This window comes from Amblyraja radiata, chromosome 38 (genome assembly GCF_010909765.2).
Source record: "Amblyraja radiata isolate CabotCenter1 chromosome 38, sAmbRad1.1.pri, whole genome shotgun sequence".
Lineage (NCBI taxonomy): Eukaryota > Metazoa > Chordata > Chondrichthyes > Rajiformes > Rajidae > Amblyraja > Amblyraja radiata.
The window spans coordinates 16,995,809-17,023,258 of NC_045993.1; the positions used below are offsets into that span (position 1 = coordinate 16,995,809).

At 52.1% G+C, this 27,450-nt stretch overlaps 2 non-coding genes and 3 pseudogenes across 2 annotated transcripts; all 5 read right to left on the reverse strand.

Moving 5' to 3' along the window:
- Positions 1 to 5,769: 5,769 nt before the first annotated feature.
- On the reverse strand, positions 5,770 to 5,952 carry LOC116967150. The gene has a single exon (XR_004410161.1). It is a non-coding gene; the product is annotated as a U2 spliceosomal RNA (small nuclear RNA).
- A 4,145-nt stretch (positions 5,953 to 10,097) lies between these two features.
- Positions 10,098 to 10,277, reverse strand: LOC116967182 (annotated as a pseudogene).
- A 1,136-nt stretch (positions 10,278 to 11,413) lies between these two features.
- Positions 11,414 to 11,592, reverse strand: LOC116967148 (annotated as a pseudogene).
- Positions 11,593 to 14,128: 2,536 nt separating this feature from the next.
- On the reverse strand, positions 14,129 to 14,309 carry LOC116967145 (annotated as a pseudogene).
- Positions 14,310 to 20,114: 5,805 nt separating this feature from the next.
- Positions 20,115 to 20,305, reverse strand: LOC116967174. Its single transcript, XR_004410174.1, has one exon. It is a non-coding gene; the product is annotated as a U2 spliceosomal RNA (small nuclear RNA).
- Between the last annotated feature and the right edge of the window lie 7,145 nt (positions 20,306 to 27,450).

Consider the following 27,450-nt stretch of genomic DNA (forward strand, 5'->3'; position numbering starts at 1 on the left):
GGGGCCAGTCGGCAACATTCCCCGACGGACATCTCGCTCTGCCTGGGTGGTGAGCAACGCTCGGGCAGACCAAAGAGCGTCTTTCACCGAGTTGATGACCCTCCAGCAGCACTCGATGTCAGTCTCTGAATGTGTCCCTGGGAACAGTCCGTAAATCACAGAGTCCTCTGTGACGGAGCTGTTCGGGATAAATCGTTCCAGGGACCCTTTCATACCTCTCCAGACTCGTTTTGCAAATCCACACTCTGCAAAGAGGTGGGCAACCGTCTCCTCTCCATAGCAACCGTCCCGGGGCAGCGTGCGCTGGTAGTGAGGTTCCGACGGTGCAGGAAGGATCTAACCGAGAGGGCTCCCCTCACCGCCAGCCAAGCCAGGTCTTGGTGCTTGTTGGTCAGTTCTGGCGATGAGGCATTTTGCCAGACAAGCTGGGCAGTCTGCTCTGGGAACCACGCCACCGGATCCATCGAGTCCTTTCCCTGCAGTGCCTGCAGGACATTACGTGCTGACCACTGCCCGATGGACTTGTGGTCAAAGGTGTTGGTCCGGAAGAAACCTGTCAACAGACGTCAGATGGGGCGGCAATGTCCAGCTGACTGGTACATTGCGTGGCATCTGCGCCAGGCCCATCCTTCGCAACACCAGGGACAGGTAGAACCTCAGCAGGTAGTGGCACTTAGTGCCCACGTGCCTTGGCTCTACACTCCGCCTGATGCAGCCACACACAAAGGTGGCCATCAGGATGAGGGCGACGTTGGCACGCTTTTGCCCCCGTTGTCTGCCGACTTGTACATGGTGACCCGTCGTACCCGGTCCATCCTCGACCCCCAGATGAACTGGAAGACGGCCCGGGTGATCCCCGTGGCGTAGGAGGGAGGGACAGGCCACACCTGTGCCAAGTACAGCAGACCCGAGAGCACCTCACACCTGATGACCAAATTTTTCCCGGTTATGGAGAGGGAGCGTTGCTTCCACAGCTCCAGCTTCCTCCCCCACCTTGGCTATCCGCTCCAGCCAATTCTTGTTACTCGACTCAGCCCCCCCGAACCAGATTCCCAGCACCTTCAAGAAGTCAGGCTTGATGGTGAAGGGGATGGAAGATCGGTCGGGCCAGTTGCCAAGAGCATGGCCTCGCTCTTCCTGCGGTTCACCCTGGCTCCCGTGGCCGACTCAAAACTGGTCACAGATGCTGATCAATCTGCGGACCGACCTTGGATCCGAGCAGAAGACGGCGACATCGTCCATGTACAGGGAGGTCTTGACCTGAATGCCCCCACTGCCTGGCAATGTCACTCCTCTTATGCTCGCATCCTTCCTGATGGACTCGGCAAAAGGTTCAATACAGCAGACAAACAAGACAGGAGAGAGAGGGCAACCCTGCCTGACTCCAGACCTTACAGGGAAACTGTCTGATTCCCACCCATTGATTTGGACTGCACTACGGATGTCGGTGTAGAGCAGTTTGATCCAATTTCGGATTCCCTCCCCAAAACCCATTTTGGAGAGCACGTCCCTCATGTACGTGTGCGATATCCTGTCGAAGGCCTTCTCCTGGTCCAAGCTGACTAGGCAGGCATCCACCCGTCTGTCCTGCACGTAGGCGATGGTATCTCTCAGCAGCGCTAGGCTGTCTGAGATTTTCCTGCCAGGTACAGCACAGGTTTGGTCCGGGTGGATCACCCGTCCCAGAGCAGACTTGACCCGGTTGGCGATGGCCTTAGACAGGATCTTGTAGTCTACATTCAACAATGTTATGGGTCTCCATTCTTTATATCTTTCATCTCCCCCTTCTGCTTGTAGATTAGGGTGATGCTGCCCTTCCTCATGGAGTCTGACATGCTGCCGGCTAGAAGCATGTCGTTGTACACTTCCAGCAGGTCCGGGCCCACCCAGTCCCACAGAGCCGAATACAACTCGGCCGGTAAGCCATCGCTTCCGGGAGTTTACTCGAGTCAAAGGAGCGGATGGAGCCAGTCAGCTCCTCTAGGGTCAGTGGTTGGTCCAGACTCTCCTGCTTGCTGTCCTCCAAGACCTCCGTGATAGAGGACAGGAAGTTCTGGGAGGCGGTGCTGTCTGTGGCCTTTTGGTCATACAATTCCGAGTAAAAGGATTTGCAGACCCTCATCATGTCTGTCTGCGAGGATGCTACCGAGCCGTCCTCCTCCCTAAGGCTGTTGATCACAGAGCTCCCCCCTGTGAACCTTATGGAAGAAGAAACGTGAGCACGTCTCATCCTGCTCCACATGGCGGACCCTGGATCGGAAGATGATCTTGGAGGATTCAGAGGTAAAGAGCCGAGCTTGCCGGTCCTTCACCTCTCTAAGTTCCTCCCTCACATCCACCCCCCTCGACTTGCAGAAGGAGCAGTTGTTGCAATTCTGTCTGGAGTTGGCACAATTCCCTCTGACTCTGTCTTGCTCTCTGAACCCCTTTGGCTATGAAGAACCTCTTAATGTTCTCCTTGGTTGCTTCCCACCAGAGTGTCGGGGAGTCAAAGAGGGGCCTCACCGTTCTCCAACGTGCGTAGTCCCTCTTTAGCTCCTCAACGTTCTCTGGGGTCAACAGCTTCACATTTAACTTCCACGTCCCTCTGCCTGCCTTCCGGTCCTCCTGTAGGTGACAGGAAGCCTGAAGGAGGCAGTGGTCAGAGAAGAACACCGGCGTGAGGTCGGTGTGTCTCACCGTGACGGCCTTCGTGGTGAAGACGAAGTCTATCCGGGATCGGGCCAAACCGTCCGATCTCGACCAGGTGAACCGCGGCTGGGGCCCGCCTGCAGGGTCGCTGAAGGCGTCGTGCAGCTTTGCGTCTTTTACCGTTTCCATCAGGAACTTGGACGTGCTGTCCAGTCTGTTGTCGGCACTGCCGGATCGTCCAGCCGCATCAATGATGCAGTTGAAGTCACCGGCCAGAACGAGCTGCCGGGACGTGGCCAACAGCACTGGGAGCTGCTGGAGAACGGCCTGCCGCTCGCTCCGCACGGGTGGGGCATACACATTAATCAGCCGGAGCGGAGAACCACGGTACATTACATCCACCACGAGGAGACGCCCCGCAACCACCTCCCTGACCTCAGTGATGGCGAAGTTCCCTCCCCGCAGCAAGATCCCCAGGCCAGAAGCACGACAATCATTGCCCCCCCGACCACACAGACAGTCCGTGGGGCCACCATCGCGACCACCTCCGATAACAGCGGAGGTGTGGCAACCCGCACTCCTGTAGAAAAGTCACATCTGCCTTGACCTTGGCCAGGTACTGCAAGGCATTAACACATCGCGCAGTGCTCTTCACACTGCGCACGTTTAAGGATGCCAGTTTGAGCTCCATTGTCCTTTAGAGTCCGTTTTCCTGCTCCCTCATGCCCACCGCTTCGGTGAATTGCCTCACCTTTCCTGGGCTCAGATACCCGGCCCTCCTCAACGGGTTGGGTTTCCCCTGTGGTAACCCGAGGTGTCGTTGGGGGGGGGCTGCTCGTTTTACCCCCTTCTGGGTGCGCCGCTTCCCCCGTCTCTCGTGGCTGGGGCTCAGTGACAGGCTTACTCCTCCCGGAAACTCGGAGCTGAGGCCCAATGGCCGCTGCACTGCTCCCGGTTGCCCGGAGCTGGGGCCCATCGGCCTCTACGATACTCCCGGTTGCCCGGAGCTGGGGCCCATCGGCCGCTACAAAGCTCCCGGTTGCCCGGTGCTGGGGCCCAATGGCCCCTGCACTGCTCCCGATGCCCTGGGGCTGGAGCCCCTCGACCGCTGCACTGCTCCCGATGCTGTGGGGCTGGAGCCCCTCGACCGCTGCACTGCTCCCGATGCCCTGGGGCTGGAGCTCCTCGATCGCTGCACTGCTCCCGTTGTCCTGGGGCCGGAGCCCCTCGACCGCTGCACTGCTCCCGTTGTCCTGGGGCCGGAGCCCCTCGATCGCTGCACTGCTCCCGATGTCCTGGGGTTGGAGCCCCTCGACCGCTGCACTCCTCTCGGTCTCCTGGTGCAGGTGTACAATCGTCCTGCACCTTCTCCTTTCCGGCCCGGTTTTCTTCTTGTGGGGTTTCCCGTTCGCCTCATCCTCCGACGAGGAGAGGTTTCTCCCTTCTGTCAGGGAGAGAGACCGTTTTTTGGTGGTTTTTTTGGGCTTGCCATCCCTTTCTGGCCTCTGCTCCGTGTGCTGACCCTTCTGGTGTTTTTTGGATTTTACAGTAGTCCAAATTTGCTCCCCCTCCTCCATCGACTCTCCCTCCTGGGCTTGGTGCTGGAGTTCTCCTGGCACTTGGGGGCTCGAGGTGGTTGAGGTGGCTGAGGTGGTTGGGCTGTCCTCATCCCTGTTTCCCCTTTCTGCTGGGGACTTGGCAGTGGTAGTGGGTGTCTCACCTACCCTGGGGGTGCTGGAAGCCGCCCCTCTTGTTGCCTGTGCGTATGTACATGCTCTTTTTGGGCAGGCCCTGTAAAGGTGGCCTCCCTCCCCACACAGGTTACAGTTCTTGCTGGCTTGACAGTCCTTTGTCTCGTGGCCCTCCGTTTTGCAGTTTTTGCAGACCACTGCATTGCATTGGGCCATCACATGTCCAGGCTTATTACACTTTCTGCAAACTCTGGGCTGCCCCACGTAAATTAAATATCCTCGGTTTCCTCCAATTGCGAAAACTGATGGAGGGTGGAGGAGAGTTCCTTCCTTGTCCACCCTCAGCTTTACCTTGACCTGCCGCTTGCTCGTCCAAATCCCATGCAGATACTTCACGTCCACGCTGTTCACTGCTCCGTCGACGTAGCGAGCAAGGAAGGTGAGGACATCCACTACGGGCACATGTGGGTTAAACATATGGACCGTGATCGTCCTTTCCTTTTGGTTTGGGAGGGTGAAGAGTGGCTGCACCTTCAGCAACGACAGCGGAGCTTCATTCCCCTTTTCCTTGAAATCCTTTAGCAGTTTTTGCCATCCTGTCGGAAGCACAAATGTAACATCGAAATAGCCGTTACCCGGGAAGTCCTGGAGGCAGTAGATATCCCTGGGCTCGAACTTGCAGGTTTCCAGCAATACCTTTTTTACAAAGGTGTCCCGACTGAAGGGCATCCCCTCACTGAGATCCTTGACACTAATCCTGAGGGTATTGCGGATACCCTGTCCTCTAGTTCCCATTGCAGCTGCCATTGCTACGATTTTTTAAATCGTAATCTGCAGCTCCTGTCCTTAAAGGTATATAATCATATAACACACACAATTATATCTCTTCTAATCCAATAATGAACTTTATTTCAGACTAGACAAGGGACATTAAATAAGAAACATTGTAAACCTCCCCGCAGCTTCACACACACTAGGCCTTATCCCCCCCGGCACTCCCTCGCCTGCCCCCTCACTACAAATGTCTCCCCCCCTCTCTCCCCGCTGCCCCGGGCCCCGCACTCCTTCTCCGCGCTGCGGATCCAATCTTTGGCCGGAAGCAAGAGGGCGGAGCAAAATGGCGGAACAAGATGGCGGAACAAGATGGCGGGGACAGGTTGCTAAAATGAGTCATAAAATCGCCCATGAATCCGCCCATGAGCGTACTACACGTTTGCGTGAGAGTAATCCATCTTGCTCCGCTATAGGATCTTTGATTGTGACTTTGAACATTTTGCTGAAGATTTTTTTCTCCTACCTGGAAGTTTCAAACATCCTCCTCCTCTTACTTGAGTGGTTCCGTCAACACACACAGAGTGAGAGAGGGCAGCAGGCAGATACGCAGCTTTTATGCAAGCGTGAAGAGTTAAGTTTTGTCTTTTTTTTAAACTTTGAAAAACTCCCGAAAGGGAGGTGCACCGTTCCCAGAGGCACTGCAATACTGGGTCGATGCGTGGAGTGGACGGAGCAAGCCCCTATTCCATCTCCCTGTTCCAAAAATCAATTTAATATATGGTCCCTAGATAAGGGACGTATCAGATATTAAACTGATAAGAACAGATTTTTTTTTTTTTTTTTTATTTCAAAATATACTTTATTCAATTGGAAAATATATACAATTTCTGAACCATTCCAACAAAATTCATCCGACATTTTCGGAGACTATACAAACTTTTTCCAGTACAATTTTTTTACATTTGTCAAATTTCACCAAACAGTCCCCCACCAGTGCCACTCTGTGGCCCCTGTTCAAGTAATAAATATATACAATGTGTACACAGTGCGAAAATTTCCATCTGACATTTCAAGTTCCACAAGAGATGTCCCCCACCTGTGCCACTCATGTGGCCCTCTGGTGTGGGATACCTTCCCTTAATTTAATTTGAGGGGCGTCTCCACCATACTGTGCCCCCCATGTCCAGCAGCGGAAGGACCCTAGACTGTGGCCCTCCCCCACCGAGCCTTGGCGTTGGCTGCACCAAGCTTCAGCGAGTCCCTTAGCACGTACTCCTGCAGTCTGCAGTGGGCCAGTCGGCAACATTCCCCGACGGACATCTCGCTCTGCTGGGTGGTGAGCAACGCTCGGGCAGACCAAAGAGCGTCTTTCACCGAGTTGATGACCCTCCAGCAGCACTCGATGTCAGTCTCTGAATGTGTCCCTGGGAACAGTCCGTAAATCACAGAGTCCTCTGTGACGGAGCTGTTCGGGATAAATCGTTCCAGGGACCCTTTCATACCTCTCCAGACTCGTTTTGCAAATCCACACTCTGCAAAGAGGTGGGCAACCGTCTCCTCTCCATAGCAACCGTCCCGGGGGCAGCGTGCGCTGGTAGTGAGGTTCCAACGGTGCAGGAAGGATCTAACCGAGAGGGCTCCCCTCACCGCCAGCCAAGCCAGGTCTTGGTGCTTGTTGGTCAGTTCTGGCGATGAGGCATTTTGCCAGACAAGCTGGGCAGTCTGCTCTGGGAACCACGCCACCGGATCCATCGAGTCCTTTCCCTGCAGTGCCTGCAGGACATTACGTGCTGACCACTGCCCGATGGACTTGTGGTCAAAGGTGTTGGTCCGGAAGAACCTGTCAACAGACGTCAGATGGGGCGGCAATGTCCAGCTGACTGGTACATTGCGTGGCATCTGCGCCAGGCCCATCCTTCGCAACACCGGGGACAGGTAGAACCTCAGCAGGTAGTGGCACTTAGTGCCCACGTGCCTTGGCTCTACACTCCGCCTGATGCAGCCACACACAAAGGTGGCCATCAGGATGAGGGCGACGTTGGGCACGCTTTTGCCCCCGTTGTCTGCCGACTTGTACATGGTGACCCGTCGTACCCGGTCCATCCTCGACCCCCAGATGAACTGGAAGACGGCCCGGGTGATCCCCGTGGCGTAGGAGGGAGGGACAGGCCACACCTGTGCCAAGTACAGCAGACCCGAGAGCACCTCACACCTGATGACCAAATTTTTCCCGGTTATGGAGAGGGAGCGTTGCTTCCACAGCTCCAGCTTCCTCCCCACCTTGGCTATCCGCTCCAGCCAATTCTTGTTACTCGACTCAGCCCCCCCGAACCAGATCCCCAGCACCTTCAAGAAGTCAGGCTTGATGGTGAAGGGGATGGAAGATCGGTCGGGCCAGTTGCCAAAGAGCAAAATGTTTATAAACACACCTACATGAATGTGATATAAATGTATATAATCATATAACACATACAATTATATTTCTTCTGATCCAATGATGAACTTTATTTCAGACTAGACAAGGGACATTAAATAAGAAACATTGTAAACCTCCCCGCAACTTCACACACACTAGGCATTATCCCCGGGCCCCACACTCCCTCTCCCGCTGCCCCGGGCCCCACACTCCCTCTCCCCTGGCCCCACACTCCCTCTCCCGCTGCCCCGGGCCCCACACTCCCTCTCCCCTGGCCCCACACTCCCTCTCCCGCTGCCCCGGGCCCCACACTCCCTCCACCCGGGCCGCGCACTCCTTCTCCCCGGGCCGCGCACTCCCTCTCCCCTGGCCCCACACTCCCTCTCCCCGCTGCCCCGGGCCCCACACTCCCTCTCCCGCTGCCCCGGGCCCCACACTCCCTCCACCCGAGCCGCGCACTCCTTCTCCCCGGGCCCCACACTCCCTCTCCCCTGGCCCCACACTCCCTCTCCCCGCTGCCCCAGGCCCCACACTCCCTCCCCCTCTCCCCGGGCCGTACACTCCCTCTCCCCGGGCTGCGCACTCCTTCTCCCCGCTGCCCCGGGCCCCACACTCCCTCTCCCCGGGCCCCACACTCCCTCTCCCCGGGCCCCACACTCCCTCTCCCCGGGCCCCACACTCCCTCTCCCCGGGCCCCACACTCCCTCTCCCCGGGCCCCACACTCCCTCTCCCTCTCCCCGGGCCGCGCACTCCCTCTCCCCGCTGCGGAAACAAAGATCCGATCTTTGACCGGAAGCAAGATGGCGGGGGCTGGTTGCTAAAATGGGTCATATAATCACCCATGAATCCGCCCATGAGCGTACTACACGTTTGCGTGAGAGTAATAGCGCTTTCTCACGGGGCGACTTGACGCAAGAGTTAACCAGAGTTTAACATCGTGGGAACCTCGTGCGATAACAGTACGGCATTCGTGGACCACCGTGGCGCTAATGGCAGGTAATCGTGTAACTTGGTGACTCGGGAGAAAATTCAACAAGTTTGAATTTCTCCAAGAGTGACTTGTACACTTGTGGTTGAGCATTGCAACATTATATGAACGTAGTGGCCAGTGCGATATCCGTGCAATATCCGTAATAACTCTTGCGGTTACCGTGGGAACTCCTGCGAACGGTGAACCCGGAAGCTGGACAGAGGGGACAGAAGGTGAGTAAAAATTGTCTTCTGTGGGATTGAATTTAAAAAATAAAGATTTGCATCCGCATATCATCTGCATATCATCCCCCCCGAACCTAAACCTGTATCTGCTGGTTCTCGATATGAGACAATAATAACAAACCAAAGCGAGTTAGGACATCAACGGGGAGATCCTGGATAAACCCAAGGTGACACAAAATGGAGGAACTCAGCGCAACAGGCAGCATCTCTGGGGAGAAGGAATGGGTGACATTTCGGTTCGAGACCCTTCTGATATGCTGCCTGTCCCACTGAGCTACATGTTGTGTCTATCTTCGTTTTAATCCAGCATCTGCAGTTCCTTCCTGGCCGAACCCGATTGAAAGATGAGAGGCTGGGCGATAGAGCACTGGGTGTGACAAGGATCAGGCTTCAGTAAGCAAAGTAAAGAGAGGTGGCAATGTTATGGAAATGAAGCGGGTAATCCGAGTGATGGCGAGACGGTATCCTCTAATGTGTCGGAAAGAACTGTAGATGTTGGTTTGCGCCGATGATAGACACAGTAATACTGGAGACAGACATAAAATACTGGACGGGCAGCATCTGGATAAAAGGAATGGGTGACGTTTCGGGACGAGACTCTGAAGTAGGGTCTCGAACCGAAACGTCACACATTCCTTCTCTCCAGAGATGCTGCCCGTCCCGCTGTGTTACTCCAGCATTTCGTGTCTATCTTCCGTATGCTCTGTGATGGTCATCTCGGAGTCAAGTGGCAACTCTGGTCTGTAGACACGAGGAACTGCAGATGCAGGAATCACGAGCAAAACACAGAGCGTTGGACGAGCCTGACCCTTTGAGTTCCTCCATCACTTTGTGTTGAAGTCAGGTCTGGACATTGCTTGGCTCAGTCTCAGGCACCGGCTAACTAGGAAGGTCGAGTCAAAGTCCAGCACTAACACTCAAGGAATAACGTTCTCCCCCCACACACAATAAGACCGATGTATTCTGCTTAGTCTCACTTCGCTCCCACACACACAGATAGACCAAGGTCATGTGCGCTATTTATCTTCCGCCACTCACCCCGAAGTACATCACACTGCCTCTGTGCCTCTCTCTCTGTCTCTCTCCCCCTCTCTCCTAAGTAATGTGGCATCTTCCTGCAGTAAAGTCACGGCATTAGTACAGGCATGTCTCCAAATGAGCCAATTCAACCAAGGGAGGATATTTATAGTGTGTGAAAAAAAAAGTGACATCATTTGTGCCACGTGATGATTTAACAACACTTTTACAGTTCACAATGTTCATTCAAGATTTAACGGGAAAGCTTGGGAGACGGACAAGTCACTCGCACAAATAACAGAAATCCTGAGTATTGTGGGAACTCTTTATCTACCTCCCGTTATATTGCGTGATATCGTGCTAGACCACGACCACTTCACTCTGGTTACATCTTGCGTCAAGTCGCCCCGTGAGAAAGCGCTTTAACCCATCTTGCTCCACTATAAGATCTTTGATAAGAACAGATGTTCCCTTTTACCACTGATAAGAACAGATACTACACTTGATTTTAGCCAAAAGGCCGAGAAGCGACTTGATTGGCAGAGCCGGCAATTGTGACCAAAGATCTTATAGCGGAGCAAGATAGGCTACTCCTGCGAAATGCAATGGACTGACGTGTAGTACGCTATGGAGGGGATCATGGGCATTTTTCCACGCCCATTTTAGTAACCTGAGCCTACCTGACCGGACCCGACTCGCAGTGTAATCAATGTTGTGGGGCAAAAGTTTGTTGCGGTTAGATTCATAAATCTGTCAGTTCATACTTCTTGTCAACAATAACATTTGATTCTGGTAATTGTCTTTTTTAATGTTTTTTAAATCATTTCTTTTTAAATGGTCCACAAGTAGTGTTTGAGTTGATTTTGTAGTAACCGGAACCGACCCGACTCGCAGGGTGATTGACATTGCGGAACTTTTTGTGCGTGATATAGGGTTAGATTCATAATTCTGTTAGTTCATAATTCTGTTAATTCTTGTTAAAGAATAAAATGTTTATAAACACACATACATGAATGTGATATAAATGTATATAATCATATAACACACACAATTATATCTCTTCTGATCCAATAATGAACTTTATTTCAGACTAGACAAGGGACATTAAATAAGAAACATTGTAAACCTCCCCGCAGCTTCACACACACTAGGCCTTATACCCCCCGGCACTCCCTCGCCTGCCCCCTCACTACAAATGTCTCCCCCCCTCTCTCCCCGCTGCCCCGGGCCCCGCACTCTCTCTCCCCGCTGCCCCGGGCCCCGCACTCTCTCTCCCCGCTGCCCCGGGCCCCGCACTCCTTCTCCGCGCTGCGGATCCAATCTTTGGCCGGAAGCAAGAGGGCGGAGCAAAATGGCGGAACAAGATGGCGGGGGCAGGTTGCTAAAATGAGTCATAAAATCGCCCATGAATCCGCCCATGAGCGTACTACACGTTTGCGTGAGAGTAATCCATCTTGCTCCGCTATAGGATCTTTGATTGTGACTTCGAACATTTTGCTGAAGTTTTTTTCTCCTACCTGGAAGTTTCAAACATCCTCCTCCTCTTACTTGAGTGGTTCCGTCAACACACACAGAGTGAGAGAGGGCAGCAGGCAGATAAGCAGCTTTTATGCGAGCGTGAAGAGTTAAGTTTTGTCTTTTTTTTTAAACTTTGAAAATCTCCCGAAAGGGAGGTGCACCGTTCCCAGAGGCACTGCAATACTGGGTCGATGCGTGGAGTGGACGGAGCAAGCCCCTATTCCATCTCCCTGTTCCAAAAATCAATTTAATATATGGTCCCTAGATAAGGGACGTATCAGATATTAAACTGATAAGAACAGATTTATTTATTTTTTATTTCAAAATATACTTTATTCAATTGGAAAATATATACAATTTCTGAACCATTCCAACAAAATTCATCCGACATTTTCGGAGACTATACAAACTTTTTCCAGTACAATTTTTTTTTTTTTTTTTTTTTTTTTTTTTTTTTACATTTGTCAAATTTCACCAAACAGTCCCCCACCAGTGCCACTCTGTGGCCCCTGTTCAAGTAATAAATATATACAATGTGTACACAGTGCGAAAATTTCCATCTGACATTTCAAGTTCCACAAGAGATGTCCCCCACCTGTGCCCCTCATGTGGCCCCCTGGTGTGGGATACCTTCCCTTAATTTAATTTGAGGGGCGTCTCCACCATACTGTGCCCCCCATGTCCAGCAGCGGAAGGACCCTAGACTGTGGCCCTCCCCCACCGAGCCTTGGCGTTGGCTGCACCAAGCTTCAGCGAGTCCCTTAGCACGTACTCCTGCAGTCTGCAGTGGGCCAGTCGGCAACATTCCCCGACGGACATCTCGCTCTGCTGGGTGGTGAGCAACGCTCGGGCAGACCAAAGAGCGTCTTTCACCGAGTTGATGACCCTCCAGCAGCACTCGATGTCAGTCTCTGAATGTGTCCCTGGGAACAGTCCGTAAATCACAGAGTCCTCTGTGATGGAGCTGTTCGGGATAAATCGTTCCAGGGACCCTTTCATACCTCTCCAGACTCGTTTTGCAAATCCACACTCTGCAAAAAGGTGGGCAACCGTCTCCTCTCCATAGCAACCGTCCCGGGGGCAGCGTGCGCTGGTAGTGAGGTTCCGACGGTGTAGGAAGGATCTAACTGATAGGGCTCCCCTCACCGCCAGCCAAGCCAGGTCTTGGTGCTTGTTGGTCAGTTCTGGCGATGAGGCATTTTGCCAGACAAGCTGGGCAGTCTGCTCTGGGAACCACGCCACCGGATCCATCGAGTCCTTTCCCTGCAGTGCCTGCAGGACATTACGTGCTGACCACTGCCCGATGGACTTGTGGTCAAAGGTGTTGGTCCGGAAGAACCTGTCAACAGACGTCAGATGGGGCGGCAATGTCCAGCTGACTGGTACATTGCGTGGCATCTGTGCCAGGCCCATCCTTCGCAACACCGGGGACAGGTAGAACCTCAGCAGGTAGTGGCACTTAGTGCCCACGTGCCTTGGCTCTACACTCCGCCTGATGCAGCCACACACAAAGGTGGCCATCAGGATGAGGGCGACGTTGGGCACGCTTTTGCCCCCGTTGTCTGCCGACTTGTACATGGTGACCCGTCGTACCCGGTCCATCCTCGACCCCCAGATGAACTGGAAGACGGCCCGGGTGATCCCCGTGGCGTAGGAGGGAGGGACAGGCCACACCTGTGCCAAGTACAGCAGACCCGAGAGCACCTCACACCTGATGACCAAATTTTTCCCGGTTATGGAGAGGGAGCGTTGCTTCCACAGCTCCAGCTTCCTCCCCACCTTGGCTATCCGCTCCAGCCAATTCTTGTTACTCGACTCAGCCCCCCCGAACCAGATTCCCAGCACCTTCAAGAAGTCAGGCTTGATGGTGAAGGGGATGGAAGATCGGTCGGGCCAGTTGCCAAAGAGCATGGCCTCGCTCTTCCTGCGGTTCACCCTGGCTCCCGTGGCCGACTCAAACTGGTCACAGATGCTGATCAATCTGCGGACCGACCTTGGATCCGAGCAGAAGACGGCGACATCGTCCATGTACAGGGAGGTCTTGACCTGAATGCCCCCACTGCCTGGCAATGTCACTCCTCTTATGCTCGCATCCTTCCTGATGGACTCGGCAAAAGGTTCAATACAGCAGACAAACAAGACAGGAGAGAGAGGGCAACCCTGCCTGACTCCAGACCTTACAGGGAAACTGTCTGATTCCCACCCATTGATTTGGACTGCACTACGGATGTCGGTGTAGAGCAGTTTGATCCAATTTCGGATTCCCTCCCCAAAACCCATTTTGGAGAGCACGTCCCTCATGTACGTGTGCGATATCCTTCGAAGGCCTTCTCCTGGTCCAAGCTGACTAGGCAGGCATCCACCCGTCTGTCCTGCACGTAGGCGATGGTATCTCTCAGCAGCGCTAGGCTGTCTGAGATTTTCCTGCCAGGTACAGCACAGGTTTGGTCCGGGTGGATCACCCGTCCCAGAGCAGACTTGACCCGGTTGGCGATGGCCTTAGACAGGATCTTGTAGTCTACATTCAACAATGTTATGGGTCTCCAATTCTTTATATCTTTCATCTCCCCCTTCTGCTTGTAGATTAGGGTGATGCTGCCCTTCCTCATGGAGTCTGACATGCTGCCGGCTAGAAGCATGTCGTTGTACACTTCCAGCAGGTCCGGGCCCACCCAGTCCCACAGAGCCGAATACAACTCGGCCGGTAAGCCATCGCTTCCGGTTTCAAACATCCTCCTCCTCTTACTTGAGTGGTTCCGTCAACACACACAGAGTGAGAGAGGGCAGCAGGCAGATACGCAGCTTTTATGCAAGCGTGAAGAGTTAAGTTTTGTCTTTTTTTTAAACTTTGAAAATCTCCCGAAAGGGAGGTGCACCGTTCCCAGAGGCACTGCAATACTGGGTCGATGCGTGGAGTGGACGGAGCAAGCCCCTATTCCATCTCCCTGTTCCAAAAATCAATTTAATATATGGTCCCTAGATAAGGGACGTATCAGATATTAAACTGATAAGAACAGATTTTTTTTTTTTTTTTATTTCAAAATATACTTTATTCAATTGGTAAATATATACAATTTCTGAACCATTCAAAACAAATTTCATCCGACATTTTCGGAGACTATACAAACTTTTTCCAGTACAATTTTTTTTTTTACATTTGTCAAATTTCACCAAACAGTCCCCCACCAGTGCCACTCTGTGGCCCCTGTTCAAGTAATAAATATATACAATGTGTACAAAGTGCGAAAATTTCCATCTGACATTTCAAGTTCCACAAAAAATGTCCCCCACCCGTGCCACTCATGTGGCCCTCTGGTGTGGGATACCTTCCCTTAATTTAATTTAATTTGAGGGGCGTCTCCACCATACTGTGCCCCCCATGTCCAGCAGCGGAAGGACCCTAGACTGTGGCCCTCCCCCACCGAGCCTTGGCGTTGGCTGCACCAAGCTTCAGCGAGTCCCTTAGCACGTACTCCTGCAGTCTGCAGTGGGCCAGTCAGCAACATTCCCTGACGGACATCTCGCTCTGCTGGGTGGTGAGCAACGCTCGGGCAGACCAAAGAGCGTCTTTCACCGAGTTGATGACCCTCCAGCAGCACTCGATGTCAGTCTCTGAATGTGTCCCTGGGAACAGTCCGTAAATCACAGAGTCCTCTGTGACGGAGCTGTTCGGGATAAATCGTTCCAGGGACCCTTTCATACCTCTCCAGACTCGTTTTGCAAATCCACACTCTGCAAAGAGGTGGGCAACCGTCTCCTCTCCATAGCAACCGTCCCGGGGGCAGCGTGCGCTGGTAGTGAGGTTCCGACGGTGCAGGAAGGATCTAACTGAGAGGGCTCCCCTCACCGCCAGCCAAGCCAGGTCTTGGTGCTTGTTGGTCAGTTCTGGCGATGAGGCATTTTGCCAGACAAGCTGGGCAGTCTGCTCTGGGAACCACGCCACCGGATCCATCGAGTCCTTTCCCTGCAGTGCCTGCAGGACATTACGTGCTGACCACTGCCCGATGGACTTGTGGTCAAAGGTGTTGGTCCGGAAGAACCTGTCAACAGACGTCAGATGGGGCGGCAATGTCCAGCTGACTGGTACATTGCGTGGCATCTGCGCCAGGCCCATCCTTCGCAACACCGGGGACAGGTAGAACCTCAGCAGGTAGTGGCACTTAGTGCCCACGTGCCTTGGCTCTACACTCCGCCTGATGCAGCCACACACAAAGGTGGCCATCAGGATGAGGGCGACGTTGGGCACGCTTTTGCCCCCGTTGTCTGCCGACTTGTACATGGTGACCCGTCGTACCCGGTCCATCCTCGACCCCCAGATGAACTGGAAGACGGCCCGGGTGATCCCCGTGGCGTAGGAGGGAGGGACAGGCCACACCTGTGCCAAGTACAGCAGACCCGAGAGCACCTCACACCTGATGACCAAATTTTTCCCGGTTATGGAGAGGGAGCGTTGCTTCCACAGCTCCAGCTTCCTCCCCACCCTGGCTATCCGCTCCAGCCAATTCTTGTTACTCGACTCAGCCCCCCCGAACCAGATTCCCAGCACCTTCAAGAAGTCAGGCTTGATGGTGAAGGGGATGGAAGATCGGTCGGGCCAGTTGCCAAAGAGCATGGCCTCGCTCTTCCTGCGGTTCACCCTGGCTCCCGTGGCCGACTCAAACTGGTCACAGATGCTGATCAATCTGCGGACCGACCTTGGATCCGAGCAGAAGACGGCGACATCGTCCATGTACAGGGAGGTCTTGACCTGAATGCCCCCACTGCCTGGCAATGTCACTCCTCTTATGCTCGCATCCTTCCTGATGGACTCGGCAAAAGGTTCAATACAGCAGACAAACAAGACAGGAGAGAGAGGGCAACCCTGCCTGACTCCAGACCTTACAGGGAAACTGTCTGATTCCCACCCATTGATTTGGACTGCACTACGGATGTCGGTGTAGAGCAGTTTGATCCAATTTCGGATTCCCTCCCCAAAACCCATTTTGGAGAGCACGTCCCTCATGTACGTGTGCGATATCCTGTCGAAGGCCTTCTCCTGGTCCAAGCTGACTAGGCAGGCATCCACCCGTCTGTCCTGCACGTAGGCGATGGTATCTCTCAGCAGCGCTAGGCTGTCTGAGATTTTCCTGCCAGGTACAGCACAGGTTTGGTCCGGGTGGATCACCCGTCCCAGAGCAGACTTGACCCGGTTGGCGATGGCCTTAGACAGGATCTTGTAGTCTACATTCAACAATGTTATGGGTCTCCAATTCTTTATATCTTTCATCTCCCCCTTCTGCTTGTAGATTAGGGTGATGCTGCCCTTCCTCATGGAGTCTGACATGCTGCCGGCTAGAAGCATGTCGTTGTACACTTCCAGCAGGTCCGGGCCCACCCAGTCCCACAGAGCCGAATACAACTCGGCCGGTAAGCCATCGCTTCCGGGAGTTTTACTCGAGTCAAAGGATCGGATGGAGCCAGTCAGCTCCTCTAGGGTCAGTGGTTGGTCCAGACTCTCCTGCTTGCTGTCCTCCAAGACCTCCGTGATAGAGGACAGGAAGTTCTGGGAGGCGGTGCTGTCTGTGGCCTTTTGGTCATACAATTCCGAGTAAAAGGATTTGCAGACCCTCATCATGTCTGTCTGCGAGGATGCTACCGAGCCGTCCTCCTCCCTAAGGCTGTTGATCACAGAGCTCCCCCTGTGAACCTTATGGAAGAAGAAACGTGAGCACGTCTCATCCTGCTCCACATGGCGGACCCTGGATCGGAAGATGATCTTGGAGGATTCAGAGGTAAAGAGCCGAGCTTGCCGGTCCTTCACCTCTCTAAGTTCCTCCCTCACATCCACCCCCCTCGACTGCAGAAGGAGCAGTTGTTGCAATTCTGTCTGGAGTTGGCACAATTCCCTCTGACTCTGTCTTGCTCTCTGAACCCCTTTGGCTATGAAGAACCTCTTAATGTTCTCCTTGGTTGCTTCCCACCAGAGTGTCGGGGAGTCAAAGAGGGGCCTCACCGTTCTCCAACGTGCGTAGTCCCTCTTTAGCTCCTCAACGTTCTCTGGGGTCAACAGCTTCACATTTAACTTCCACGTCCCTCTGCCTGCCTTCCGGTCCTCCTGTAGGTGACAGGAAGCCTGAAGGAGGCAGTGGTCAGAGAAGAACACCGGCGTGAGGTCGGTGTGTCTCACCGTGACGGCCTTCGTGGTGAAGACGAAGTCTATCCGGGATCGGGCCAAACCGTCCGATCTCGACCAGGTGAACTGCGGCTGGGACCCGCCTGCAGGGTTGCTGAAGGCGTCGTGCAGCTTTGCGTCTTTTACCGTTTCCATCAGGAACTTGGACGTGCTGTCCAGTCTGTTGTCGGCACTGCCGGATCGTCCAGCCGCATCAATGATGCAGTTGAAGTCACCGGCCAGAACGAGCTGCCGGGACGTGGCCAACAGCACTGGGAGCTGCTGGAGAACGGCCTGCCGCTCGCTCCGCACGGGTGGGGCATACACATTAATCAGCCGGAGCGGAGAACCACGGTACATTACATCCACCACGAGGAGACGCCCCGCAACCACCTCCCTGACCTCAGTGATGGCGAAGTTCCCTCCCCGCAGCAAGATCCCCAGGCCAGAAGCACGACAATCATTGCCCCCCGACCACACAGACAGTCCGTGGGGCCACCATCGCGACCACCTCCGATAACAGCGGAGGTGTGGCAACCCGCACTCCTGTAGAAAAGTCACATCTGCCTTGACCTTGGCCAGGTACTGCAAGGCATTAACACATCGCGCAGTGCTCTTCACACTGCGCACGTTTAAGGATGCTAGTTTGAGCTCCATTGTCCTTTAGAGTCCGTTTTCCTGCTCCCTCATGCCCACCGCTTCGGTGAATTGCCTCACCTTTCCTGGGCTCAGATACCCGGCCTCCTCAACGGGTTGGGTTTCCCCTGTGGTAACCCGAGGTGTCGTTGGGGGGGGGCTGCTCGTTTTACCCCCTTCTGGGTGCGCCGCTTCCCCCGTCTCTCGTGGCTGGGGCTCAGTGACAGGCTTACTGCTCCCGGAAACTCGGAGCTGAGGCCCAATGGCCGCTGCACTGCTCCCGGTTGCCCGGAGCTGGGGCCCATCGGCCTCTACGATACTCCCGGTTGCCCGGAGCTGGGGCCCATCGGCCGCTACAAAGCTCCCGGTTGCCCGGAGCTGGGGCCCAATGGCCACTGCACTGATCCCAATGCCCTGGGGCTGGAGCCCCTCGACCGCTGCACTGCTCCCGATGCCCTGGGGCTGGAGCTCCTCGATCGCTGCACTGCTCCCGTTGTCCTGGGGCCGGAGCCCCTCGACCGCTGTACTGCTCCCGTTGTCCTGGGGCCGGAGCCCCTCGATCGCTGCACTGCTCCCGATGTCCTGGGGCTGGAGCCCCTCGACCGCTGCACTGCTCTCGGTCTCCTGGTGCAGGTGTACAATCGTCCTGCACCTTCTCCTTTCCGCCCCGATTTTCTTCTTGTGGGGTTTCCCGTTCGCCTCATCCTCCGACGAGGAGAGGTTTCTCCCTTCTGTCAGGGAGAGAGACCGTTTTTTGGTGGTTTTTTTGGGCTTGCCATCCCTTTCTGGCCTCTGCTCCGTGTGCTGACCCTTCTGGTGTTTTTTGGATTTTACAGTAGTCCAAATTTGCTCTCCCCCCTCCTCCATCGACTCTCCCTCCTGGGCTTGGTGCTGGAGTTCTCCTGGCACTTGGGGGCTCGAGGTGGTTGAGGTGGCTGAGGTGGTTGGGCTGTCCTCATCCCTGTTTCCCCTTTCTGCTGGGGACTTGGCAGTGGTAGTGGGTGTCTCACCTACCCTGGGGGTGCTTGTGACCAAAGATCTTATAGCGGAGCAAGATAGGCTACTCCTGCGAAATGCAATGGACTGACGTGTAGTACGCTATGGAGGGGATCATGGGCATTTTTCCACGCCCATTTTAGTAACCTGAGCCTACCTGACCGGACCCGACTCGCAGTGTAATCAATGTTGTGGGGCAAAAGTTTGTTGCGGTTAGATTCATAAATCTGTCAGTTCATACTTCTTGTCAACAATAACATTTGATTCTGGTAATTGTCTTTTTTAATGTTTTTTAAATCATTTCTTTTTAAATGGTCCACAAGCAGTGTTTGAGTTGATTTTGTAGTAACCGGAACCGACCCGACTCGCAGGGTGATTGACATTGCGGAACTTTTTGTGCGTGATATAGGGTTAGATTCATAATTCTGTTAGTTCATAATTCTGTTAATTCTTGTTAAAGAATAAAATGTTTATAAACACACATACATGAATGTGATATAAATGTATATAATCATATAACACACACAATTATATCTCTTCTGATCCAATAATGAACTTTATTTCAGACTAGACAAGGGACATTAAATAAGAAACATTGTAAACCTCCCCGCAGCTTCACACACACTAGGCCTTATACCCCCCGGCACTCCCTCGCCTGCCCCCTCACTACAAATGTCTCCCCCCCCCCTCTCTCCCCCGGGCCCCGCACTCCTTCTCCGCGCTGCGGATCCAATCTTTGGCCGGAAGCAAGAGGGCGGAACAAGATGGCGGGGGCAGGTTGCTAAAATGAGTCATAAAATCGCCCATGAATCCGCCCATGAGCGTACTACACGTTTGCGTGAGAGTAATCCATCTTGCTCCGCTATAGGATCTTTGATTGTGACTTTGAACATTTTGCTGAAGATTTTTTTCTCCTACCTGGAAGTTTCAAACATCCTCCTCCTCTTACTTGAGTGGTTCCGTCAACACACACAGAGTGAAAGAGGGCAGCAGGCAGATACGCAGCTTTTATGCAAGCGTGAAGAGTTAAGTTTTGTCTTTTTTTTAAACTTTGAAAATCTCCCGAAAGGGAGGTGCACCGTTCCCAGAGGCACTGCAATACTGGGTCGATGCGTGGAGTGGACGGAGCAAGCCCCTATTCCATCTCCCTGTTCCAAAAATCAATTTAATATATGGTCCCTAGATAAGGGACGTATCAGATATTAAACTGATAAGAACAGATACTACACTTGATCTTAGCCAAAAGGCCGAGAAGCGATACCGGTAACTGCACGCACCCTTTCACATCCTGCCTGCCCTCCTACTTCTAAGCCAGCCTGGGGGCCTGCAAAGGCCTCCCTCGCCGGCCCCTCGCCAGCCTGGCCGCTGTTTGGTGGCGTTTCTTCCCCCGGCCCGCACCCTCTCCCTCTCCCCCACTTTCGCTCAAACTTTGCCCTGAATATGCGAAACTCTTCCAATCCCTCCAATCAGACGGGAGAGGCTGGTGCTTGCCTGCGGCGACGTCACGGGCACAGGCACAAGGTCAAAGTTCTGTTGGTGTATATTGGAGCTGCAGGTAACCCTCATCTGTGCTAGCGGGACATCTGTTGGTTTATAGTGGAACTGCAGGTAACCCACTGCTAGCGAGACTTCTGTTGGTGGAAATAATAATAATAATATATTTTATTGTCATTGCACATCAGTGCAACGAGATTTGGTATGCAGCTTCCAACCAATGTCAAAAAAATAAAAAATAAATAAACTGTGCGACGTGACCATCTGAGGGAGACAGTCCAGGTGGGATGGGGGGCATTCAGCAGGGCCGGTTCAGAGCCGCTATAGCTCTGGGAATGAAGCTGTTCCTGAGTCTGGACGTTCGGGCGTAGAAGGCCTTGTAACATCTGCCGGAGGGAAGTAGTTCGAACAGTCCATTACAAGGGTGTGAGGAGTCTCTATGGATGCTGACAGCCTTCCTGAGGCACCGTGTGTGGTGGATGCCCTCCAAGGTTGGTAGCTGTGTCCCAATAATCCTCTGCGCTCTGTCCATTACCTGCATAGATGCTGCCTGTACTGCTGAGTTCCTCCATCACTTTCTGTTCTCGTAAGATTCTAGCAGCAGCAGTTCCTAGTGTCTTTATCAAGACCAATTGTTGGTGTAATGGAGACATAAGACACTGCAGCTGTGGAATCTTGAGCAAAACACAAAGCGCTAGAGGAAGTTAGTGGTTCAAGACAAAACAAGAGGAAGTTAGTGGTTCAAGCAGCAGGGACTAGACAGACGGTCGGTTCAGGTCTGAAGAAGTGTGGTGCAGCTGGTAGAGCTGCTGCCTCACAGTGTCAGAGGCCCAGGATCGACCCCGACCTCCGACGCTATCTCAGTGGAGTTTGTACATTCTCTCTGTGAGTGATGTAGATTTCTCAGGATGTTCCAGTTACCTCCCACATCCCAAAGATATATGGGTTTGTAGGTTAAATAGTCGAGTAAAATTGCCCCTAGTGTGCAGAGAGTGGATTAGAATGTGGAATAACATAGAACCGGTGTGAATCAGTCTGAAGAAGGGTCTCGACCTGAAATGTCACCCATTCTTTCTCTCCAGAGATGCTGCCTGAGTTACTCCAGCATTTTGTATCTATGATCGATAGTGTAGACTTGGAGGGCCGATGGGCCTGTTTCCAGGCTGTATCTCAAAACCAAACGGCTCTGACCTGAAACATCGCCTGTCCATTCCCTCCTCTGATGCTGCCTGACCCGTTGCGTTCCTCCAGCTCCTTCTAATAGAGCTCCAGATGCAGACATGTTAGAGGATATCAGCGCAGCCCTTCCCCAGCTCTCCATCCTCCACTTCCCTCCCATTGGGGAATATCAGTTGCAAGTAATAATTGTGGATCCTGCTGATCTGGCCCTATACACAGAAGGTAGTTGAGGCCAGTTCATTGGCTATATTTAAGAGGGTGTTAGATGTGGCCCTTGTGGCTAAAGGTATCAGGGGGTATGGAGAGAAGGCAGGTACAGGATACTAAGTTGGATAATCAGCCATGATCATATTGAATGGCGGTGCAGGCTCAAAGGGCCGAATGGCCTACTCCTGCACCTATTTTCTATGTTTCTACACAGATTTCCAGTTTGTGCCCTTACTCTTTCTCTGCTTAATCTTGCCAAGGCCATTTCATGCCGTCTTAATCCTCCTCATTTCTTTATGTTCTCTCCTGCATAACGTGTAAACCTCAAAGCACCCCCTCCATTTTAAATGCTCATTCCTAACAATTGCTTTAATACTCCCTCCTTCTCCACGACTATCTTTAAACTTCCTAAACAGAGCAGCACGGTGGCGCAGCACCATAGTTGCAGGTTTGATCCTGAATACGGGTGCTGTTTGTACGTTCTCCCCGTGACTTTGTGGGTTTTCTCCGAGATCTTCAGTTTCCTTCCACACTCCAGAAATGTACAAGTTTGTAGGTTAATTGGCTTGGTATGAATGTAAAATTGTCCCTAGTGTGTGTAGATAGTGTTAATGTACGGGGATCGCTGGTGGGTGCAGACTAGGTGGGCCAAAGGGCCTCTTTCCGTGCTGTATCTATGATCATTCGCCCTCATACAAGCCTCAGCAATGGCAATCCCAGTTGGCCATTTGTGTGTGATGGCGGTGGGCAGCCAAGGGACTGCCTGAGCCGGCAGTTTGTCTCTCCTCCGGGCTTCTGTCCATGCCCAGGTGTCCCTGGAGTGGGAGCACTTTGGCTGCTTCCTGGAACCGCTGGGAACCACAGGGGCTTGCGTGCATCAAGGTTCAAGGACATCATATTTTAGTTAACACCAAGATAGACACAAAATGCTGGAGTAACTCAGCAGGCCAGGCAGCATCTCTGGAGAGATGGAATGTATGACGTTTCCGGTCGAGACTTCTTCAGACCAATAATGTCTAATACTAATGTTTTGCTTTGATAACTGTTTTATGTATTGTTTTTTTTTTTAATTGACATTTCCTTAGAATGCATTAGTTGTTCTTTAAACCTGTCTATCCTCGACCCCCAGACGAACTGGAAGACGGCCTGGGTGATCCCTGTGGCGTAGGAGGGAGGGACAGGCCACACTTGCGCCAAGTGCAGCAGCCCCAAGAGCACCTCACACCTGATGACCACATTTTTCCCCATTATAGAGAAATGTGCTTCCACAGCTCCAGTTTTTTCCCCACCTTGGCTATCCGCTCCAGCCAATTCTTGTCACACACCTCAACCCTCCCCCCGAGCCAGATCCCCAGCACCTTCAAGAAGTCAGGCTTGATGGTGAAGGGGAAGGAAGATCAGTTGGGCCAGTTGCCAAAGAGCATGGCCTCGCTCTTCCTGCGGTTCACCCTGGCTCCGAGGTAGGCAAATAGTCGCCCACAAAGGACGCTGACGATGTTACAAATTCCCCCCTGTGTCGGATGCCCCTTTGTTCTTCCCCCTCCCCCTCATGGCGGTCCCCCCATGCCGAGTCATCCTTTGTTCATTTCCCTTCCCTTTCCAGCTGAACCATGGTGCCACCCTTCTTCAGACCCAAACCAACCGAAAATATTAGGTGTCCATTCTCTCCACTGATGCTGCCTGACCCGCTGAGTTCCTCCAGCACTTTGCCCCTAGTGTATAGGATATAGAACTAGTGGTCAAAACACTCTAGTGATTTGCTCAAGATTCCACAACTGCAGTTTATTGTGTCTCCATTACACCAACAGAAGGAAACACAACAAACTACAGCTGCTGGAATCTTACATAAAACAAAAGGTGGTGGAGTAACTCAGTGGGTCAGGCAGCACCTGAGGTGGGAAAGACAGATGACCTTTCGGGTCGAGCCCCTTCTTCAGACTCGATAGCACTGGAAAGGTGACTTGCAGTTCCTCCTTACACCCTGACTCCATCGCACAGACAGTTACCTGCAGTACCACTTTACACCAACAGATGTCCCTCCCGCTAGCACAGGCGCTGTTACCTGCAGTTCCACTTTACACCAACAGATGTCCCGCTAGCACAGGCGCTGTTACCTGCAGTTTCACTTTACACCAACAGATGTCCCGCTTGTACAGACGCTGGTGCTGTGAGGCAGCAGCACTACCAGCTGTGTCATTGTGCCGCCCCCTTAGATAACAGAACCAGTGTGAACCGATGGTCGACGTGCACTTGATGGGCCAAAGGGCCTATTTTTATGCTGTGCCTCTCGAATAAAGGGTCTTGACCCAAAAAATCGTCTGCCCTTTCCCTCCACAGATGGAAAGCCGCTGAGTTCCTCCAGCACTTTGTGTTTTGGTTCTGTTGGTGTAAAGTGATAACGAGGAACTCTATAAAGAGTAAAATGTAGAATTGTGGCGAGTCATTGCAGTGTGAAAGGAGACCAGTCGGCACATTGAGCCCACCTCCTATACAGCGTGGAAACAGGCCCTTCAGCCCAACTTGTCCACACCGGCCAACATGTCCCAGCCACGCTCGTCCCACCTGCCTGCAATTGGTCCATATCCCTCCAAACCTGTCCTATCCATGTACCTGTCTAACTGTTTCTTATATGTTGGGATAGTCCCTGCCTCAACTACCTCCTCTGGCAGCTCTTTCCATACACCCACCACCCTTTGTGTGGAAAACGTTACCTCTCAGATTCCTATAAAGTCAGTGAATATATGAATAAGTGAATATGTTTAAGGCAGAGATAGATTCTTGATTAGTACGGGTGTCAGAGGTTATGGGGAGAAGGTAGGAGAATGGGATTAGCAGGAAGAGATAGATTAGCCATGATGGAATGGTGTGGATTTGATGGGCTGAATGGCCTAAATCTGCTCCTATCATTTATGATCTTATGGGTGACGTTTCGGGTCAAGACCCTTCTTCAGGCTGATTCAGAAGGGTCTTGGCCCGAAACGTCACCCATTCCTTCTCTCCAGAGATGCTGCCTGTCCTATTGAGTTACTCCAGCATTTTGTGTCTGTCTTCAATTTAAACCAGCATCTGCAGTTCTTTCCTGCACACTTATGATCTTATACCAGGCCCGTACAAAGCTTTCCAAAAAGGGGGGTGGCATGACAGGATTACAAAAAAATTAATGTGAAATAGTGTGCGCACTGCGTACATCATGAGCACTAAGCGGGAAGCCACTCGATGCCAGCTCTGGGGTTTTAGATGCTCTCTGATGCATTCTGAGCCTTATTTTGGTGCATTTTTGCACCAAATGTATGACCAATATTTCAGAAATTAACAGGAATCTGAGAGGTAGCTTTTTCACACAAAGGTGCTGGGTGTATGGAACGAGCTGCCAGAGGAGGTAGTTAAGGCTGGGACTATCCTAATGTTTAAGAGACATTTGGACACGTACATGGGTAGGGCAGATTTAGATGGATATATGGGCCAAACGCGTGTGAGTGGGACTAGTTTAGATGGGACATGTTGGTCGGTGTGGGCAAGTTGGGCTGAAGGGCCTGTTTCCACACTGCATCATTCTATGACTAAAAAGTTAAGAAGAAAAATGCATGTAGATAAGTAGAGCAGATTTAAAAACATAGAAACAGAAAATAGGTGCAGGACTAGGCCATTCGGCCCTTCGAGCCTGCACCGCCATTCAATATGATCATGGCTGATCATCCAACTCAGTATCCTGTACCTGCCTTCTCTCCATACCCCCTGATCCCTTTAGCCACAAGGGCCACATCTAACTCCCTCTTAAAAATAGCCAATGAACTGGCCTCAACTACATTCTGTGGCAGAGAATTCCAGAGATTCACCACTCTCTGTGTAAGAAATGTTTTTCTCATCTCAGTCCTAAAAGATTTCCCCTTTATCCTTAAACTGTGACCCCTTGTTCTGGACTTCCCCAACATCGGGAACAATCTTCCTGCATCTAGCCTGTCCAACCCCTTAAGAATTTTGTAAGTTTCTATAAGATCCCCCCTCAATCTTCTAAATTCTAGCGAGTACAAGCTGAGTCTATCCAATCTTTCTTCATATGAAAGTCCTGACATCCCAGGATTCAGTCTGGTGAACCTTCTCTGTACTTTCCACCCATACAGAGGTTTATGGGTGGAAAGGAACATAGGAAAGGAGGGGGGAGAGTGGGCTTGGGCAGATGGGTGAAGGGAAAATAGACACAAAGTGCTGGAGTAACTCAGTGGGTCAGGCAGCATCTCCAGAGAATATGAATAGGCAACGTTTCACAGAGTGCTGGAGTAACTCAGCGGGTCAGGCAGCATCTTTGGAGAACATGGATAGATGATATATCACAGAGTGCTGGAGTAACTCAGTGAGTCAGGCAGCATCTCTGGAGATTATATTTCGGGTCAAGACCCTTCTTCAGTAATATTCATGATGTGGCATGCATAGACATTCCTGAATAGCTACTTCCCCACAGCCATTTTCCTGTTATTTGCACTTTATCAGTTTATTTATTCATGTGTGTATATATTTATATTATGGTATATGGACACACTTATCTGTTTTGTAGTAAATGCCTACTATGTTCTGTGTACTGAAGCAAAGCAAGAATTTCATTGTCCTATACAGGGACACATGACAATAAACTCACTTGAACTTGAATTGAACCATCGTCAGCTACTTTGTTACGTTGCTTGCCCTCTCCTATAATGTCTTTGCTGCCTTGGGTGATGCAGGACAGGACACGAACTTTGGGACATGGTGTGAAGCTGTTGTAGTCTGTCCCAGTCTGGTAAAAACCGGGATGGAGTGGATGTGGAGAGGATGTTTCCACTAGTGGGAGAGTCTAGGACCAGTGGCCACAGCCTCGGAATTAAAAGACATTCCTTTAGGATAGGTGGGGTTGCGGGTAATGAAGTAGAGTTTCAAAGTCTACAGAGAGATTTATGCCAGTTGGAAGAGTGGGCTGAAAGATGGCAGATGGAGTTTAATGCTGATAAGTGTGAGGTGCTACATCTTGGCAGGACAAATCAAAATAGGACGTACATGGTAAATGGTAGGGAATTGAAGAATGTAGGTGAACAGAGGGATCTGGGAATAACTGTGCACAGTTCCCTGAAAGTGGAATCTCATGTAGATAGGGTGGTAAAGAAAGCTTTTGGTGTGCTGGCCTTTATAAATCAGAGCATTGAGTATAGAAGTTGGGATGTAATGTTAAAATTGTACAAGGCATTGGTGAGGCCAATTCTGGAGTATGGTGTACAATTTTGGTCGCCTAATTATAGGAAGGATGTCAACAAAATAGAGAGAGTACAGAGGAGATTTACTAGAATGTTGCCTGGGTTTCAGCAACTAAGTTACAGAGAAAGGTTGAACAAGTTAGGGCTTTATTCTTTGGAGCGCAGAAGGTTAAGGGGGGACTTGATAGAGGTTTTTAAAATGATGAGAGGGATAGACAGAGTTGACGTGGAAAAGCTTTTCCCACTGAGAGTAGGGAAGATTCAAACAAGGGGACATGACTTGAGAATTAAGGGACTGAAGT